The following is an 18998-nucleotide window of genomic DNA, read 5'->3' on the forward strand; positions in this document are numbered from 1 at the left end:
TTTCCTCCCCAAGGGGCGCCTGGGTGGCTCAGTGGGTTAAAGCCTCTGCCTTCAGCTCGGGTCATGGTCTCAGGGTCCTGGGATCGAGCCCCACGTTGGGCTCTCCACTCAGCAGGGAGCCTGCTTCCCTTCCTCTCTCTCTGCCTGCTTCTCTGCCTGCTTGTGATCTCTGTCTGTCAAATAAATAAATAAAAATCTAAAAAAAAAAAAAAAATTTCCGGGGCGCCTGGGTGGCTCAGTGGGTTAAGCCGCTGCCTTTGGCTCAGGTCATGATCCCAGGTCCTGGGTTCAAGCCCCACATCGGGCTTTCTGCTCAGCAGGGAGCCTGCTTCCTCCTCTCTCTCTGCCTGCCTCTCTGCCTACTTGTGATTTCTCTCTGTCAAATAAATAAATAAAAATCTTTAAAAAAAAAAAATTTCCTCCCCAAGAGACACCCCTCAGAGCGGGAGCTCAGCTGGGGCCAGGAGCCATTTTTCCCTTTTATTTCTTTTTAACGTTGAAGCAGCCTCAATTTGACCAGTAGGTACTTGTGCCAATTTTCAGGGTAGGAGACCATCAAATAAGACATTAGCAAGAAAGTTTAGGATATTCTCCACAGATTTCTAGTTTCCTATAAAGAAGAGACAAGCCTGGCCTGCCTTCCCCCACACACTCCAGCCTGAGAACAAACTCTTCTCCAAGCTTGGCTCACCAGTGTCATTTTGCTCATTCTCCTCGGCCAAAACTCATTTCAGAGAACACTGCTCGCTATAATAACTTTGCTTTAAGTAGAAATATCTCCTGTGATGCCATCAACTGGAAATAAAAAGAATAATTTTCAAAACTCTTTTCAAACAACCAGCAGCACTGATGAAGCCGATCCCAGAAAGCAGGCAGCTGCCACCGGCAGGCGGATATTAAAAGAATTAAAAATGATGGAATCGTGTCCCTTTTCTGAGCAATGGACAAATTCCAGATGAATGCAGGGCCAGTTCTCTTAAAAAAAAAAAATCAGACCATGCTTAGGTTCACCATAAGCTCATATCTCCTATGTATCAAGTTGGGAGCCTTTATAAGATACTGGAGTTTGAAGTGCTTTATTCCGGCTATAGCTCCTTGCTTCCCCCAGGTTAGCAGGCTGCAAGGTGAATGTTATTTTTGCTATTCCAAATGGTTACACAAAAGGAAAAAGCAAACACATTTGCAATTATTCATTAGACCAAGCCTCTGTTTTGCACCATGATTTTTATTTAACATAAAATAGTGTTTTCCTTCTGGTTGACTCTATCTGGCCAACAGGGACTTTTTTTTTTTTTTTTCTTGGTTCTTTTAATAGATAATTTCCCTTCCCAGGCCAATTCAACTTGAGAATTCTTCCCATAATGTAAGTTAATTACATCAAATTGCTTAAGTTTGTGCGAGGGGGCAGGGTAGCTGTGACTCCTCTGGGCTAAGGGGCCCGGGTGGGATGAGGGGGAATCAGATCCTTGGGGGGGGGGATTATATTCACCTCTTGTTTCCACAGGCACAATCCCCTAACAGAATGATTGCACTTCCCATGGAACGTTTTAAATCATAAGGACACAAGCTAGAGAACTATTAATGAATAAGGAGCGCTCCAAGAGGGCCTGTGCAGGTTAAATGGAATGCGGCTATTAAGGAGGTTGGTTTTTCTTGTCCCTGCGTATCAATGAGCCACATCTTTCGATAAGGCTTTTTTTCAGCCCGATACCAGATCTTATCCAATGTTGTTACACACTGTTTAGTCTCCGGGGCCGACACAAAAGAAATGACATCAAGGTCGGATCGCCCCGAACGACGTGGAGAAAACCAGAGGGAGGTGCAGCGAGTGGGCTCAGTGGCCGTCGCAGGGGTGCTCTCTCCACAAAGCTGAGCGTCCCCCCCTCCCGGAGTGGGTGGAGACCACCAGACGCGTGCAAGCGAGTGTGCGAGCGCGTGTGTTGGTTGGGGGCGGGCGGGTGTGGGGGGAGCGCTTTCATAAAAGGAGATCCGTGAAAACGCAGGAAGGGAAAGAGAAAATAATATGGCACGCGGGCTGCCAAGATGGAGATGGAATTTGTTTTCCCTGGTGCGGCCCCGGCCGGGCAGCCCCCCGCCCCAGCCAGCTTTTGTCCTTCAGAGCCGCGAGAGCCCACGCTTTAATGCCTGCAGGTTGACCATGCATTGTTATTATACAGTCTTCATGTTCACATCATGTGTCATCTGACCAAAGGAGAGTCTACAAAGTGAAAGGCTCATGCAAAATTTATGCTTATATGGCTGTTTCAGTCAGTGGAAAAATCAATACTGCAGGCTTGATGCACAGAAATGACTGAGTGCTCTCTGACTGACACTAAGAGCACGGGGAGATTGAGAGCAGCATTTGCTGTTCAAGGAATGGAGTGTATTAGAGCTCTTCTAATAGTCTGCTCACCTTATATTAGCCTTTCCTTGGGATTATTTTTTGATAACAATTATGATTGTGGGGTTTAAGGCAATTACACTATTACAAAGAAAAAGCTGCTTTTTATGTCCTGTAAAGCTGTCATATATTTCACACCGCAACTGCCTTCCAATTATTTTGCTACAATGCACTTTGGAAGGAAAATGTCCTAACGGATATATATTAGTCCTTTATGTTTTATAAATAAAAATCAAAGCCGTAATGTAATCCTTCAAAAGGAGCCTCTCAGTTTCCCCAGACATGATTTTAGAGAGAGCAGGAACGGAGTGGGTGCCGTATGTTTTGAAAGAGACACATTAGAGCGTCTGTGGTTCCTGGAGAAGATGCACATTCCAGGGGTGCCGCCGAAGATAAAGAGAGAGACCCCATCTGGACCTGGGTGGAAAATGCTAATAGCCTCTGTTACGGGTGGGTTCCAGGGAGGGGGAGCGCTTATAAGTTAGAATTTAATGATGAAGCCAAAAAACCATCCTTGAAATTAATTCAGTCAGAAAGGAACTCAAAGCCATGGGACAGAACATTCAGGAGTCGGCAACAATATGGATAAGATTTTTCTCTTATTTTCCAAGCCCTTTCATGGTGAAGATTTGACAGCTATACAGAGTCCCCTGTGTCCGAGGGTTGGGCAAGGGGAGTACAGAGACCGGCACACAGGGAACCAGGTAGGAAAATCGTGGACCACAATGAGTCATCACAATGGGGATCTGGAAGTTAAGAAGAGGCAAGAGAGAGCTCCTTGTTGGTGAGCCATGAAAAACCATGCTTACACATTCTTGTCCCGGGGATGGTGGGAAAGGCTGTTGTTTCCAGCCCTGAAAACCCTCCAGCAAGCTGGGCAGTCAGCTCAGGGGGTTCGGGAGAGACCCCTGTGTGGTGACTGATGACGCCTGCCTATCTCTTTCACCATATGACCCATGATTCCTCTGCAGCCACCAAGGCAAGTGAGTTCAGCCTCTAAGTGAACGGTAGGTATGAAGGTTGTTTTATGTCTGTGTTCCAAAAATTAAACAACAGCATTGCTGGAAACAGCTGGAAGCACACTGGTTATTCTGATGATAAGGGTGCGACATAGAAGGATGCATTCCACAAAACTGATCCACCAAAGAATTTTATCCACGCGTGCATGGAGGAGGGCCTTTGGGGCTTTAACACTCAGTGTGCAAAGGATTTCCATGATCCCTGGGATGCCATGTTGCAGTAGAGAGGCACAGCCATCTGGCCGGCCTGGGAGCACCCTCTCGCTGGAGTTCTGTGATTGGCCAAGGACAGGAAAGCCAAGAGAAGCAGCATGGATGATCTTTCATCTTGTGTGCATTCTTAAACACACGTCACCATTTTGAAATATGTTTCTATTAGCTCCCTGGTAAGGATTGTTTCCTCAGGACTGTTCCATTTTTAATTGGAAGATCCCATTTCCTTTTGCTGATGCTTAGTCCCAAAGTGAGCTCATCGGCCAGAACTACTATTTCATCCCATATCCTGTTAAACATCTTGCTGGCACTTGAAATGTCAACAGTATCTTAGTAAGTCAATATGGCCACTTCCCCCGGAGCGGTAATGCCACTGTGCTTTTGTCCTGGGAAACAGAACACTTACTGTGAGATCTGTCAGAATCAACACACCACATCTTCCCTTTACTTTTTAGTATATTCTGAGGCTTCCACCTGTGACACATGCTAAGGGATTTTATGTAGTTTATAATTTCTTAGGAAAATGATCCATCTCAGACTTAGAGGAAATATCTAACCTCTACCTGGAAATAGCAGTGGAAAATAAAAAGATCTAGGGATGCCCAGGAAATCGCAAAGGACTTCCACACTCTGACAGGGAAACCATGTACTAGATGCCCTGGAACGTTGTGTCAGAACCTGAAACCTGAAAAGTCTGAAACCTTTTAACCTGAAAGTCTGGAACATCTTGATTTTGGTTGAAGCCAATGGTAGCCCAGGGAAGTGGGTGGTTTCTGAAATTCTATCATAGTTTCTTCTGGGAATGAGGCTGATCATTAAGTAGATGTTGATGAGTATGTTCACTGGTATGTCAGTGAACAGACCAATGTGTCCATGACCACGTAAAAGGAGACGGGGCACTGGACTTGAGGTCAGATAGCCTCACTCTAGATCCTTTTCTGTCCTTTATTAGCTGTGTGACACTAAGCAAACATCTCGAGCTTCATTGAGCCTCCATTTCCCCATCTGTACAGAAGAAATAATAACCCCTGTCCAACAATGGCCTGCTGAGGGGGTGCCTGACACAGTGTGTCAGGCAGTGAAGAAATGTTTGTTCTTTAACTCGTTCCCTAATCAGAGTGACTCCTGGCTATAAATAAATAAATAAATAAAGCCATCCTGGATCTGAGGTGAGCTGGAGTGTGTCTCAAAACTGAACAGAAAGACCATTTTCAATCTCTCTCTCTTTGGCTAGAAACATCCATGGAACAAATGGCTACAGAAAAACTGAATGAAAAAGACTGTCCTGATTTATGAGATTCCCTGGGTCTCCGCTTGTTACTATTATCACTACTGGCAAAAACACCACTGATGATGATGATGATGATGATGATGGTAGCTGATATTTATTAAACCTTTTTATTAAAAACTAACCTTTCCTAGAGAATCATCCCATCAATTCCATCAGATAAATAAGTGATTATTGTCATCCTAATTTTATGTGAAGGAACCAAGGTTCAGGTAGGTTAAGTGACTTACCCAAGGTCAAATAAGACCCAATACTAGCCAGCCTGGCTTAACCACTCCATCACATTGCCTTCCAAAATGTTCCTTACATGTCACTTTCAGGATGTGGTAAACCTGAATTGTTTTCATCTAAATTACACACCCCTTTTTCTCTACCCTGACAGTGTTTTCCCTCTTCATACTACCAATAGGTACTATGCTGACCATTCATTTATTTGGTTAAATGACTGCTCTTTAGTAGAATGTCCCTGGGGCACCCATCCTGTATTATAGTCCCAGTGCTTACCTCATGCCTGGGACACAGAAGGGACTCAGTATGTATTTCCTGATGGAAGGAAAACATGACTTCATTGATTGTGTTTCTAAAGATTGACCAACAGCCATCGAATGAGACAATTTTTTAAGGCCGGTGATATCAAGTAGCAAAAAAGGCCTTGGATTTGGTCTCAAGCATGTCAAAATCTTGTTTCTTTCTCTCTTAGCAGTTACCCCAAGACTCAGGAATATGCAGTTTCGCGGGGAAAAGAAAGAAGCTGAAACATACATCTATATCCCCACATCTTATCTCCAAATGCCATCTTTGTCCCCTTTACCATGTTGGTAGAAAAGGGTTGGAAATGGTGGTAAAGGAAGCAACAAAGATCATCAGACAAGCTTGGTCAAATCATTTGGTTCTTTTCCTGGTTTTTAAGAATTCTTTCCCCATCAGTGCCCTCTACTGAAAATCTAGCTGGTGCCACGGACAGTCCCTTTTGTTACACTGGAGACAACTGAGGACTTTACTGAGGTGGACAACATGATTTTCTGAGAAAACTAAGCTCTTCCTTAGATAGAGGCTTGTATTCATGTTCAATCTGATTCAGCAGGTAGAGTTAGGAGACTGCCAGACAGTGGCAGGGACAACAGTCTCTTGCTCATAGGTTTAAAGGAGAGGTGAAAAATTGATCAAAAACCCAGTGATAAAGAAAAATTTTTCTTTCAGATTGGTAGATACTGTTCCTGAGGCATTATATGAGGCTCATGACTTTGCTAATTTTTTCCCAGTGTGTCTGAATAACAAACAGAATGGGGAGACCCCGATGACTTGGTGCAGAAGTGGAAGGGCAGGTGATCACACATCATTTACACCTTTCAGAATCTAAAACTAGAGCAGAACTGGGCAGTCCTCAGAAAAACTCTACAAGGGTCCAGTTTTATGAAGCTGTCTGCTTGCTTCTGAATAAATTAATTTTGATATTATTTTCAACTCAAGATCTTAAAGGAGAGCCAGATATTTTCCCCCAAGCAGGCTTAACCTTTAAAGATATTTACTTCCATGATTTTAGAGATATTTATTTCCATGACCTAAAGAACCAAGGTAGACTTTAGCTTTGCGGGGTAGTAATTCACTCAACAAAATTCTACTTTTAGTAATTCATTATCTAAGCCCCACATTATTTCTATGAAATACCTGCAAGGTTATAGAATTTTAATTTTAATTTTAATTTCAATCTTATAGAATTTGGACACCTTCAGGACCCTTTCCCCCCCCTCAATCTTAATTGATAACCAAATTCTCCACAACGGAGGAATCATTTCTGGGCGAGGACAGCTGTAAAGTGATACTGAGGAAGAAATGATGGCGATTTGGGTCCTCTGAGCTGGAGATGGTGAATATGCTCATGGTAAGTATAATGGGAATCATGACTTTAGACACCTGGCTTGGATTTGGGGTCTTCACATGATAGATCATCTTAGGATCTTTCCTATATTAACCCTACACAGTTCATCTGAAACATATGTGTGTATGTGTGTACACATCATGAACTATTAGTGTTTATGGGATTCCTTGAGATTTCATAATATTAGAATTTTAGGAAAAAAGGACTATGAGTAAGTCAATGACTATTCAAGGTTCACACACTAATGTAATTAAGACTTACAGCAACCCTAAGTATAAATATTCTCATGCTACTTTATTGATGAAGAAATTTGGTCTCAGAGAAGGAAATTCATCGTGGCTTATAGGCAGTGAGTGGGGTAGTACCAAAACCTGGTTCTTGCCCCCAGAACAGATTTTCCACAGTTAACCAAATGGGTATGTGTGGGATTTTTCATAGTATAGACATAATACTGAGGGGGTAAGGTGTTGTTTTCTGTCTTCCTCTTAGAAGCAATTTTAAATATGACTCTGCCTCAGAAAGACAGCACAAAGTTACGGATTTCATTATAAAATCTCACCGCAAAATTGTTTTTCTTTTTTAAATAGGAGGTTTTAGAGGGTTTCTGTTTTTCTACTTCATTGAGAAATATTATTTAGGAGAGGTTAAGTCAATTAATGGTAATTTATCAAATGTTGTTACCTTTTTGATTAAAAAATTTCCTTTCTCAATGAGCAGATCTTGTCTTAAGAAGTTGAAGACCACTGTTGTAAGTCTTGAATTGTCAATGGCCTGAAAACTTTCTGCCCTCCCAAATGGGCCTGACACTTCTACGCAACCTCCTACACCTTTGCTCTCCACAGAGGAATCTTTGCTAGAGCACAGTATCCTACACCTGTTTCAAAGGAGTTTCCCAGTTTGAAAAAAAAAAAAAAAAAGAGCAAATTCTCAATTTCCTGACTGACTGAGGGACAAATCAGATAGATTCCTGGGACTTCATATCTGGGGATTAATGTACTATCCTGACAAAGCTGGGCTTTTCACACTCTTATGATATACAATCTCTAAAAATATATCCATTTTGATCTAGTAGCACAAATTGCCCAGGTCTATAGACTAAATTATTGATACTACAATTAGCACCTCTTATCTCTTCTTGGGGAACTCAGCAAAATAACTCCCCTATAGCTGGGCCAAGAAATGAGAAAGGATAAAAGAGCTTTTTGTTGTGTTTTTTTTTGTTTGTTTTCCCTTATCCTTCTGGCACCGTACAAGTGGTTTCAAAGGTGGGTGCTGCCATGCCCTTGAAGGGAATAAGTGCTCCAAGCAGTGATGCTGGACATCCATGAAAACATGGACCGGAGAGAGGGAGGAAACTGCTCTAATATGCACTGGCTAAGTGAGGAAGGAATGAAGAGGTGTGTCTCCTTTCTGCCAGCAGAAGAACAAATCTGGGCCAGAATCACTAAAAATTGATAAAGAATCCTACAGTCTGCCAAGTTTGGGGGCCACTGATCTTAATCCAGTTGGATAAAGAAGAAAGAACATCATCACTATTATTGTCCAAGCAATATGGCATATGTGCTGTACATTATGGAGAAGAGTTACATTTAATGTTTGTTGGGCCAGTTTTGATTCTCAGTAGGGATGACTGATGATTTCCCATCGTTTATTAATTTGGTTAATTCACCAACTATGAATGGAGGTGCTTCTGGGAGGGCAGTATTGTGTGGCAGGCAGAGACAGATTATGAGCATTCAAATCCCCCCGCAGCCATTTACTAGCTATATGACTCTGAGTGGTTTTGCTCTCCATACCTCAGTTTCCCCAGATATAAAACAGGGGAAAGAACTAGAACCCCACAGTGTGATGTGAAGATCTATAAAGGTATATGTGTGCCTACATGTGTCTTGGGTGTCATCCAATGGTAGAAGTCATTGTTTTCTAGGCAGGCACAGTGCAAGGGGTTTTCATGTCGGGTGTCTGCATGTTAGGACAAATATGCCAGCTAGAGATATTCTGCCCAACTCATCGCCTCCAACCCAGCTTGTGCAGTAGCCCCTATCTGATCTCTGCCTCACCGGCACCCTGGTTCCAGACCCAGACTCATCTTTCCTAAGTTCTGCTTTTACCATGTCATGATACAAAAAGAAAAAATAAATAAGACCTTTCTCATTAGATACTTTACCAAAGAAAATAAGTGGAAAGCAAAGAAGCACATGAAAATGTGCTCAATATTCTTAGTTTTTAAAGAAATGAAAATTAAGGCCACGGTGAGACCCCACTAGACAACTGTTAATGGGCTAAACTGAAAGAAAAAAAAGAGAGAGAGAGAGAGAAAGAATAAACCTAAATTGACTAAACACAAATGCTGAAAGGATGTGGAGTGACTGGTCCCTCAGATATTGCTGATGGGATTACAAAATGATAAATAAAAAAAGAGCCTAATTTTAAAAAATTAAAAATAAAAAAATAAAAAGATAAAATGGTAAAGCGATTTTAGAAGATAATTTTAGAAGATAATTTTAGAAGATAATTTAGCAGTTTCTAATACAGTGAAATAAATACTTGCCATACGACCCAGTGGTCTCTTTCCTAAATATTTGCCAAAGAGAAATAAACACTTATGTCCATAGAAAAACTTGTATGCACATGTTTGTAGTGGCTTTATTTATAATTGCTAGGAAATGAGAAACTGTCCAAATACCTTTCAAATGGGTACACAAACTGTGGTATATCCATATAATAAAATCCCACTCGAATCAAATGAACGACTGCTACACACAGCATGGGTGAAGCTCCGATGGATGAACTAAGTGAAAGGAGCCACACTCAGAAGACCACATATGACATTCAGGAAATGTCAAAACTTTTGGGACAGAAAACAGAGCAGTAGCTAGCAGGAGCTGGGGGCCAAGGGGGAGTTAGCTGCAAACAGACAAGAAAGTTTTGGAAACTACTCTCTACCTTGATTATGGTAGCAGTTACACCGGCTGGATGCATTTGTCAAAACTCATGGAAAATATACTAGAAAGGGTGAATTTTACTTTATGTAAAGTATAGCTCAATAAAAGGGAGATGTGGTATATATATATATATATATATACAATGGAATACTAGGCAGCCATCAAATGACGTGGATGGAACTAGAGGGTATTACACTAAAGGGAATAAGTCAATCAGAGAAAAACAATGATCATATGATCTCGCTGATATGAGGAATTTGAGAGGCAGGGTGGGGGCTCATGGGGGGAGGGAGGGAAAAATGAAACAAGATGGGACCGGGGAGGGAGACAAACCATAAGCGACACTTAATCTCAGGAAACAAACTGAAGGTGCCTGGAGTAGTGGGGGAGGGATGGGGTGACTGGGTGGTGGACGTTGAAGAGGATATGTGCTACGGTGAGTGCTGTGAATTGTGTTAAGTCTGATGATTCTCAGACCTGTAGCCCTAAAGCAAATAATATACATTACATGTTAATAAGAAAAGAACTTGACAAAAACCCAGTTCTTTCCATTACCAATAGAATAAAGGCATTCCAATGAGCCGAGCATTAAAATCTGCTCTTCCAGACCAATCCTTAATTTTTGTCCCCCACTGAGTCTTCCTCTCTTCAATCTGTCCTCCTTGTCATAACACTTGTTTTATGTGTTTCTACTGCTCTATGTTGGATCAAATGGTCCTGACAAATAAAATAACTTCACCAGCCCTTGAGCCATACCAAACCATCCAAATTCAGGCCATATGCTATTATCTCAGTGGTCTCTTCCTGCTCACACCAATCCCCAGTGATATCTTCAGAAAACTCCTTTGGCATTTATTCTTTGGATCACTCGCTTGGCTGTTGTGTTTTTTTGTTTTGTCTTAATCTTGATGCCATTGGTTCCCCTTTTGTTCATTTATTAATTCATTTATTGATCAGGTACTTAATACAGGTGTGATCGCTATTGGCTGATCACTATGATCAACCTATTCCTATGTAAGCCTATTCCTTTGCTTCCTTCTGTGTAAGATGATCCTGATTTTGTTTCAGGAAGATAACCATGCCTCTTAATTATCTAAGACAGCAGGGATCCCAGACCTTCTGCCAGCGATAGATTAAGGGTGGGCATGTGACCCAATTCTGGTCAATAAGAAATGAGACAAAGTCAGCTGGAATCTTCTGGAAAAGGTGACACCTGGAAACTGCTACAACTATTCTGTGACAACAGGTGAGTCAGCTGCGAGAAAGCTAATATGCCAAAGACAGTGGGGTACAACGTAGAAGAACACTGGGTCTTTGGTGAGCCTTTTGAACCCTGAATGAGCCAATATGGGTGCTGTCTACCTCTTTAATTCTTTTTTGTTTTGTTTTGTGTTCCCCCAGTTTTATTTAGATATAATTGACATATAACATTGTATCCATTTAAGGTGTACCACATATAATGATTTGATATATTTGCACATACAACAAAACCAATTGTTCTAATCGATGGGAAACTGATGCTTATAGAGCATAATGGATTGTGAATAAGCAGGTGATATTCACAAACTTTAACAAAACACCTAAGTTATAATAAAAATACAGAATATCTGCAAAGCCTTATTTTCTACAGTGTAGGTTTTAGTATGGAGATATTTTCAATTATTACCAATGTTATAAGTAAGATACAAGATATTTTCATGAGATATGTTTTACCTACAGCCAGGTAACTTAAAATAAGTCATAATTCACACTCAGTTGATTTTACCTCTTTAATTCTTATTGCATGTAATTTTCCATATGGCTGGAAGTATCTTACTGGTTATTTACAAGAGTCATGGAAGAACATAAACTTCCTTAGTTTCTATTCATCAAAGAAGCAAGCATGAAAATTACCACTCATTCATTTATTCAGCAATAATTTTGAGCACTTACATTGTGCCAAGCCCTGTTTTAGATACTGGGGATACCACAGTAAACCAAACAAAGTCCTGTGTTCAAATAACTGTTTTGTAAGCTTCCTCCCATCTGTAGATCCTTAAGTCTTATCCTTATGTCATATGTAGGATTTTGAAGTGATTGGTAAGAACTGGTTTCTGGCCTTCTGAAATTGAGACCATCGGAAATTCACAGAACTGGGTAAAGGTAAGGAATTCATTTCAATCTACAAGATCCCTTTGACTCACAAATGAGGAAACTGAGGCACGCAGAGTTTAAGTGGCTCGTCCAACGCTGCCCAGAGAGTAGTGACAAAAGCCAGAGCGGGGTTTGGTCCCCAGAACCAAACATGTCAGTACCCTTTCCGCTAAAGCAGGGACCTCTTCTTTTGATTATTTCTAGGTACATCTGGAAAATCCTGGCGCGGGATCATTTCTGCAGTTTGCTTCTCTGGTGAACTTTTCTTTCCCTTGTCCTAATTTGGGGGAATTTCCCTGCTCACTGCTCTAGCAAGCAGAGATGTCAGGGACCTTGGAGTCCTTTCACTGGAATGCTTCAAATACACACAGCACAGCAGGAACTCTAGAAATGGTGTGATCTTAGAAAACTCAGGTAGAATCAGCACTAGATAAAACCCCTCACCTAGTCCTTCAGAGAAACCCTCCTGCCCTGTTCAAGGACACTTAGCAATTTCTGTCTTAGTGGAAGAAGTTGCCACTTTGAGATGTGGTTGAACACAGCCTCTCTTAAGAGAGTCCCATTTGTGCAGTTTTCCTGGTGATAATTCAGGGCTTTGCCCCTTTATGAGCTTTCCACCTCTCTCCCATCAAAGCTGCTCCAAGAAAAGTTTACAGGTTATGGGCCCTGGAGATTGGGTATCAACTAGCTCTATGGAAACTAACAGTTATGACCTTTCTTGGAATGGGAGCAGAGACCACAGTTAATAATAATATTAATCTTGTGTTGGCTGTTTGCATGGGACAGGCGTTGTTCTAAGTGCTCCTTAGGCATTGCCTAATTTCATTCTCCTAAACTCCAGGAAGCAGGTATAAACCCACAATCCCTTATAAGAAACTCTGCATCAGGTGTTTAAGAATTCAGAATGTTTTATCATTTAAAAAGTTAATATGGAAAATATGTACTATACATCACCTAACAGCCTCTGTATGATCTAGGGCAGGATTCCATAATCAAACACATCAATGATTCTGTAACAAAACCTACTACTTTTCATACTAAGCGAGACCGATAAGAACTCCAAATATCCCGATACTAGTTCAGCTCAGTTTTGCTGCCACATGAATTATGAAAACAACCTTTTGCTTTTCAGAGATGTCTGGGATTTTGGAATTGTAGATGAGAAAATTTAGGGCAATACAACTATTTGGCCATTTCACAGTGGAGGAAATAAGAGGTTGCCCCAAGTCCCATGACTGGCCAGGAGGGGAGTCAGGATTCAAACCTTGGCAGCCTCCTCTCAGAGCTCTGCTTTATCGTTCTCCTGTCTCCTGTCCCTTTAGTCTCATGCATTCAGATACAACATACCAAGTACAGGAAGGGCACTGACTCTAAACATACAGCTCAACGCAGTCTTGCCCATGTCACTCCATCTTGAGCTTAGTGATCAAGGTATTTAACAGAAAGTCCCCCTTGCACCTCTTTCCAGGGACTCTCCTTTCCCCCACGACTCTGACTTGCATCTTCATGATTAATTTTGCACATTCTAGAACTTTATGAACAGTCAAGGAACTGAATGTGCTCCTTTACACCCAGCTACCTTTGCTGGCCCAGTGTTTCTAGTTCATCCTTTTCATTGCTGTATACTATGTCCCTGTACCAATGTCTTATCCATTTCCTCCCCATGGACATTTGAGTCCATTCCAGTCTGGAGCCAGAGTCTTAACTATCAGACCTTCTTGCCACCACCTGCCAACATCCAGATCATCAACTAACCCTAGAGAATTTATTCTCTAAAGAGCCTGAATAGTAGATACTTTTGGTTTTGTGAGCCATGTAAGCTTTATTACAACCCCTCATCTCTGACATATAGCCTTAAAGCAACCACAGACAATCTGTAAACAAATAAGGGTGGTTGTGTTTCAATAAAGCTTTATTTAGAAACACGGGTAATGGATCAGCTGGCCCCACCCTGCTCTGCCATGGCTGACTGCTGCTTCCTGGTTAAGGAAGCCAACCAAATGGGCACTAAATGGAACAGTACTACGTGCCAGGTGGAGTCTGTCTTTGTACACATATTGTCTTGTTTCCTCTCCACAACAGCGCACTCAGGCAAATATCACCTCTGTGCCCATTTTACAGATGCCCAAACTGAGTTCAAAGAGGCCAAAATACCTGCCCAGTCTGCGGCTAGTGATTTGAAGGCAGTGCTCTTCCCCCAGTGTTCAGGGCTCCCCAGTTGAAGCTCAGAGCCTCTGTATTATATGCAGACCTCTACGTGTCCCCACTGCATGCATTTTTCTATGGAGAAGATCCACAGCTTTCATTAGCATCTCAAAGACTTTGTGATCCAAAGAACAGGAAGAAACAAGACATAGCGACAGTTTTGTTAACACAAGGAAGGGAGAAAACCAAATGGCTTGTTGCCTTCTATGTAGTCAAAGTGTTTTCTCAGTGGCCAGAAGTGATGTTCCATTTAAATTCTGCAATCCTAATCCTATATTCCAGGAAGGGAATTTTTTTTTTTTTTAATAAAACAATAAGTGAGTTTTCATTTGAGAGACATCTCCCCTTTTATGTGAACACCTCCTACCAGCCAGGCAGGCCGGGCTGAGCCATATTTACATGCAAATAAGGGAACTCAGGCTGAAACCCACTGAAGGACTGTGGTCCTATATAAATAAGAACACAGGGGCCTCTGTCTATATTTACATCTTTAAGTAAGTGCCTGTAACCATCATCTGTCTGCCCGGGTTCCCTTCAGCCGAGCTCCTTCCTAGACTAAAGAACAGGGAGACAAGCAACTGTGTAATTATGAACTGTATTTCACGGCCACAATTCCTTTGAGAAAGGCCCTAATTAGTCTAAGCCGTGTTTAATGTAAATCAAGTTTCACTTTCAAAATTTCAAGGGCCCATTCTGACAGAACGTAGATTTTTTTTATGCTCCGCATAAAACATGGGTGCTAGTAAACACAGTAATGACAGGCAGGGAAGGGCAGAAATCAATACATGAAAAGTCACTGAAATTAGGTAGGCCTGACCTCCTGGAGCTGCCTTGGAAAATCACCCTTTAAAAAAAAAGACTATCGAAGGGAGATGCTCGAGCTGTGTTTTTCTTGCTCTCCCTTCACAGATGCCCACAGAAACCCCAAATCATAGTGTCTCTCTCCAGCTTAATTCAAACTTCTCACCGTGTTGGTTCTGACTCATGGCAGGACTCCCGTAAAGGAAAAACGTGGTAACCCTTCCTCTGGTGAGAAGGGTGGTTCCCCAGAACCCTTCAAGCACTGTGGAGATTCCCCATAGTCCTGATTTATTTCACAATGTAATTCAATTACTGAAAATACCATTTTTATATCTTCCAATTCTCTTATAGACCAAATCACAAAAGCCAGATCCTTTCTATGAGTATTTGATAGCATGTGGTTAGCAGGGTTATAAAAAAAAAAAAAAGGATACTTACAGATTTAGTATAAACTATGATTAATTTTTATTAAGAGGATACATTTATATATCATAAACCGACAATTTATTTGAAGATCTTTTTTTTTTCCCCTTGTGAGTTAGGTACTTCCACTCGGTGCCGAATGCAGAATTGTATATGAGATATTTGAGTGTCTAAAACGATGTATGATAAATGAAGTAGCATGCTACTTATACGCTTATCATGTTCTCTGACTAGCAACAGGTTCAGCAAAGGGCACAGCCAGTAAATGAAATTTTCCACCAGGACAATATATCATCACAAAAAGGAGATGCGCTGGAAACTTACAAGCTTGCTCAAGATGCGGACAAGGTGTGAAATGGTAAAAAATGAAAAGCAGAAGCATCGTACAGTAAATTTCAAATTCAGCTGCATATTGGTTGCAGATGATGCTTTAATTGTTTCAAACCACAGGAATGAGCGAAAAATGCAAACGCCATCTGAAGGCAGAAATAAGTTTCCACTGTTACTGAATTTCTAAATTATTTTTATCATAGGCACCACTGAAGCAGAGAAAAGTAAGGGGCATGGAAATGTATATGACTGTCACGGTATTAATTTGAGGGGAGAGAGAGACACTTGAGTTATATTTGAGGAGCCTTCACCGTATTTAACCTTGAGTGAATCCCTTAGTCTTTCTGTACCTCAATTTCTTCACTTGCTAAACAGAAGGTGGGGACAAATAATTTCTAAAGTCTCTCCCATTTAACAAAAGCTCAGTGGTTCTCTGATGCTGATCTGTGAGCACTCAAAAGGAAACGGTCAGTACAGTTTTTGTTTTCGTAACATATGTCATATTAATAGTTTCTTGGGAGAATATTGTAACTGCATTTGCCCATGTAAAAGATCTACTGAAGGAAGTTCCAGAAAATGCAGAAGCTCCTGTCCAGTATTTCATTTCAATAGTGATCATATCTCAGGAGTTAATTCCCTCTACTGGCTCCCAAGTCGTCAAATGATGCTCTTATTGAGAAAAAACAAACAAAAACCAAAAACAAACAAACAAACAAAAAACCATACAGGTGATCCAAGAGGTACAGACTCATCTTCCCTCACATAAGGGTGGGCTGCATCAGGGAACACCAAGGTCCTCTGTTGATAGGCACCATGCATAAAATTTCCCTTTGCTAGCTACTTCGGGTGACAGTGCACAGTGACAGTTTGCAAGGGTGAATTACCCGCAGCATAGTGTCAATAGGTATAAATTACAATAGACCCAAGTGACAGCTATTCTAAGAAAGGGCTCCCTGTATGTTAAAAAGCTCAGTGAGACAATGCAAGGGGAATAAAGGGCTAAAACTAATCTGATCTAGACTAAGGCCTTGTCAACACCAAAGACCTCCATGAGGAGACAGGCTGAGACTGTGACTGGGGGAGAAAACCCAGAGAACTGGAAAGAGAAAAGGCAGTGTGGCAGAATGGTTAAGGCAGGGAGTCTTTGGTGTGTGTGTGTGTGTGTGTGTGTGTGTGTGTGTGTGTGTGTCTGTGTTTAAATAATCTCTGTGCCCAACACAGAACTCAAACTCATGACCCTGAGATCAAGGGTGGCACACTCTCTCGACCGAGCCAGCCAGGTGCCCTGAGACCTTGGTTTTGAATCTCAATGCCACCACTTACTGTGTGACCTTGAAGAACTGAGATGACAATAACTACCTAGCAAATCATAATGTGTATAAATGAGATAATAGATGGAAAGTCGTGCGCACAGGACTGGATACTTGGGAGCTATTTTTATTACCGATCTGCCTAGATACATCTATTACACTGCTTTTGTTGCTACCTTTCTCTTTTATAAAAACGAGTGGCTATAGATCCGGGTCGGATAAAGGTAGGCTGCCAGGAGGGGTGAGCATGTGAGCAGTAGGTATGTATATAGCAAGGAAAGGGAAAGGTGGTATAATATTAATTAGGAAGGTAAGGGTAGCAATCATAGAATGTAAGAGGTTGAACCAGAATCACCACCTTGGAGGTATAGAGTATAACATCAAAAAGGCAGCAGAGTAGGGATCTACAAGGCATCAGAAATGCAGGAACTAAAAAAAGGAAGAGAGATGTTTTTGTTGGATTAGCATGAAAGCACAGGTTTCTGAACACAGCAAGAAAGCCAAGCCCAGGGAGTAATGCGCAAGATAGCTCATATTCACTTAGCAGTCTGGCCAAAAAAAAAAAAAAAAAAAAAAAAAAAAAAAAAAAAGTTATTTTGTTGGCGGACGCCTTATCTAGTTAGTTTTACCTCTGGAAAAAATACTATGTGTAACAGAAATAGATGGGAACAATGGCATTAATGATGCATGGAAAATGCAATGTGTTGGCAAGAAAATTGACATTAGTAGAGAACAAATTTCTTGATAAGCCTCGATTAAGTAATCGTTTTGCTCATGCGAAAAAGCAGTGAGTGGATTGCAACCAAAGACGCTTTTGCGTCGAGACAGAGGTTGTGCGTGAGGCAGCCAATAGACAAGCAAGAACACAAAGAAAAGAGAGTTTCCAAAGCATCACACTGTGATCTCATTCCTTTGCTGTTGGCTTCCTTCCCAGAGATGAACACGCAGCAACACTGCTGTATTTTGTGCTCACCTGAAAATATCACTAAATTCAATAACTGATGGAAATGAATCTTCTACACATCAAAACTCATTGAGGCAAAGGCTTTGGAGGGTGTGGGCTATAGGATCGCACAACAGCAGGGGGCGCCATTTGCACTGTGTTCTATGGGATGAGGGCGCTTCATTGGAACACAGTGAGCATGGTGCTCGCTGATGAGAGGCCACAGAATATTTCCATTCAGACTCTTTTTCTCCCTCAATAATCTAATTTTAATCATGAGGAATCCTGAGAGTACCATCCTATTCAATATTTGAGTGAACCAATTTCCTCATTAAAAGTGAGGCATGCGTTTTGCCCAACAGAAATTACAATATCCTTGGATTACTTTCCACAGGGTTGGGCTCCTATGGCGCTGTATGCTTAGCATACCCTAAAGATGAAGTTTCCATAAAATTTATACCCAGACAAGCAGGACAGGAGGCCCACATTATATGGGTAGTGGAACATTAAAGATTCAACACTGCCTTTCTCTGTGCTGAATACCATTTAATGAAAAGTCTCCAAGGAAATATCCACATGTCCTGATTTCACAACTGGGAGCCTGGAAAACACAAGAGGGGGACAACTGAGCAGATGGATTGATATAATTAAAGTTATCGGGTTTTATGTTTTTTTTTTTTTTTCAAGACCCAGCTATGCGGGAGAAAATGAGTCATCAGGAGGTTCAGTAATGTGACCACACTGGTTCACATTCACAGAACCCTGGCCACTGGCATTAATAGTGTGATCACATGGAGGGAGCACAGCAAAAAATAAAGAGCCCCAGGTCCTTAGCCTAAAATCCAGCTCACCATCTAACCCCTGGACATGCGTTTGTCTCCACGTAATCAGGGAGGGGCAAGGATCATCCTGGGGACAGACTCTTTCTACAGCCCCCAAGAATGAAAACAAATAGTGTGAGAAGATTTGCAGTCACAGATTTCTAAGAAAAAAGCTTTATATTGTTGACAATATTGGCAACTCAACAAGGAAAAACGTTAATGATAGTTGTGAGAAAAACCAAATGCTAATGGAGATTGGTTACTGCTTAGGATGAATATATTTTGGG

At 41.5% G+C, this 18998-nt stretch overlaps 1 protein-coding gene and 1 long non-coding RNA gene across 3 annotated transcripts in view; one reads left to right on the forward strand and one right to left on the reverse strand.

Annotated features, from left to right (window-relative positions):
* The window catches only part of POU6F2 (POU class 6 homeobox 2), a 490143-nt gene that overhangs the window by 201076 nt on the left and 270069 nt on the right, over positions 1-18998 (reverse strand). The window lies entirely within an intron of this gene.
* LOC125081358 (uncharacterized) lies at positions 1593-4982 on the forward strand. Its single transcript, XR_007121653.1, has 3 exons — positions 1593-1642; positions 3013-3105; positions 4868-4982. It is a non-coding gene; the product is annotated as an uncharacterized LOC125081358 (long non-coding RNA).

This window comes from Lutra lutra, chromosome 11, assembly GCF_902655055.1.
Source record: "Lutra lutra chromosome 11, mLutLut1.2, whole genome shotgun sequence".
In the NCBI taxonomy this organism is placed as follows: Eukaryota; Metazoa; Chordata; class Mammalia; order Carnivora; family Mustelidae; genus Lutra; species Lutra lutra.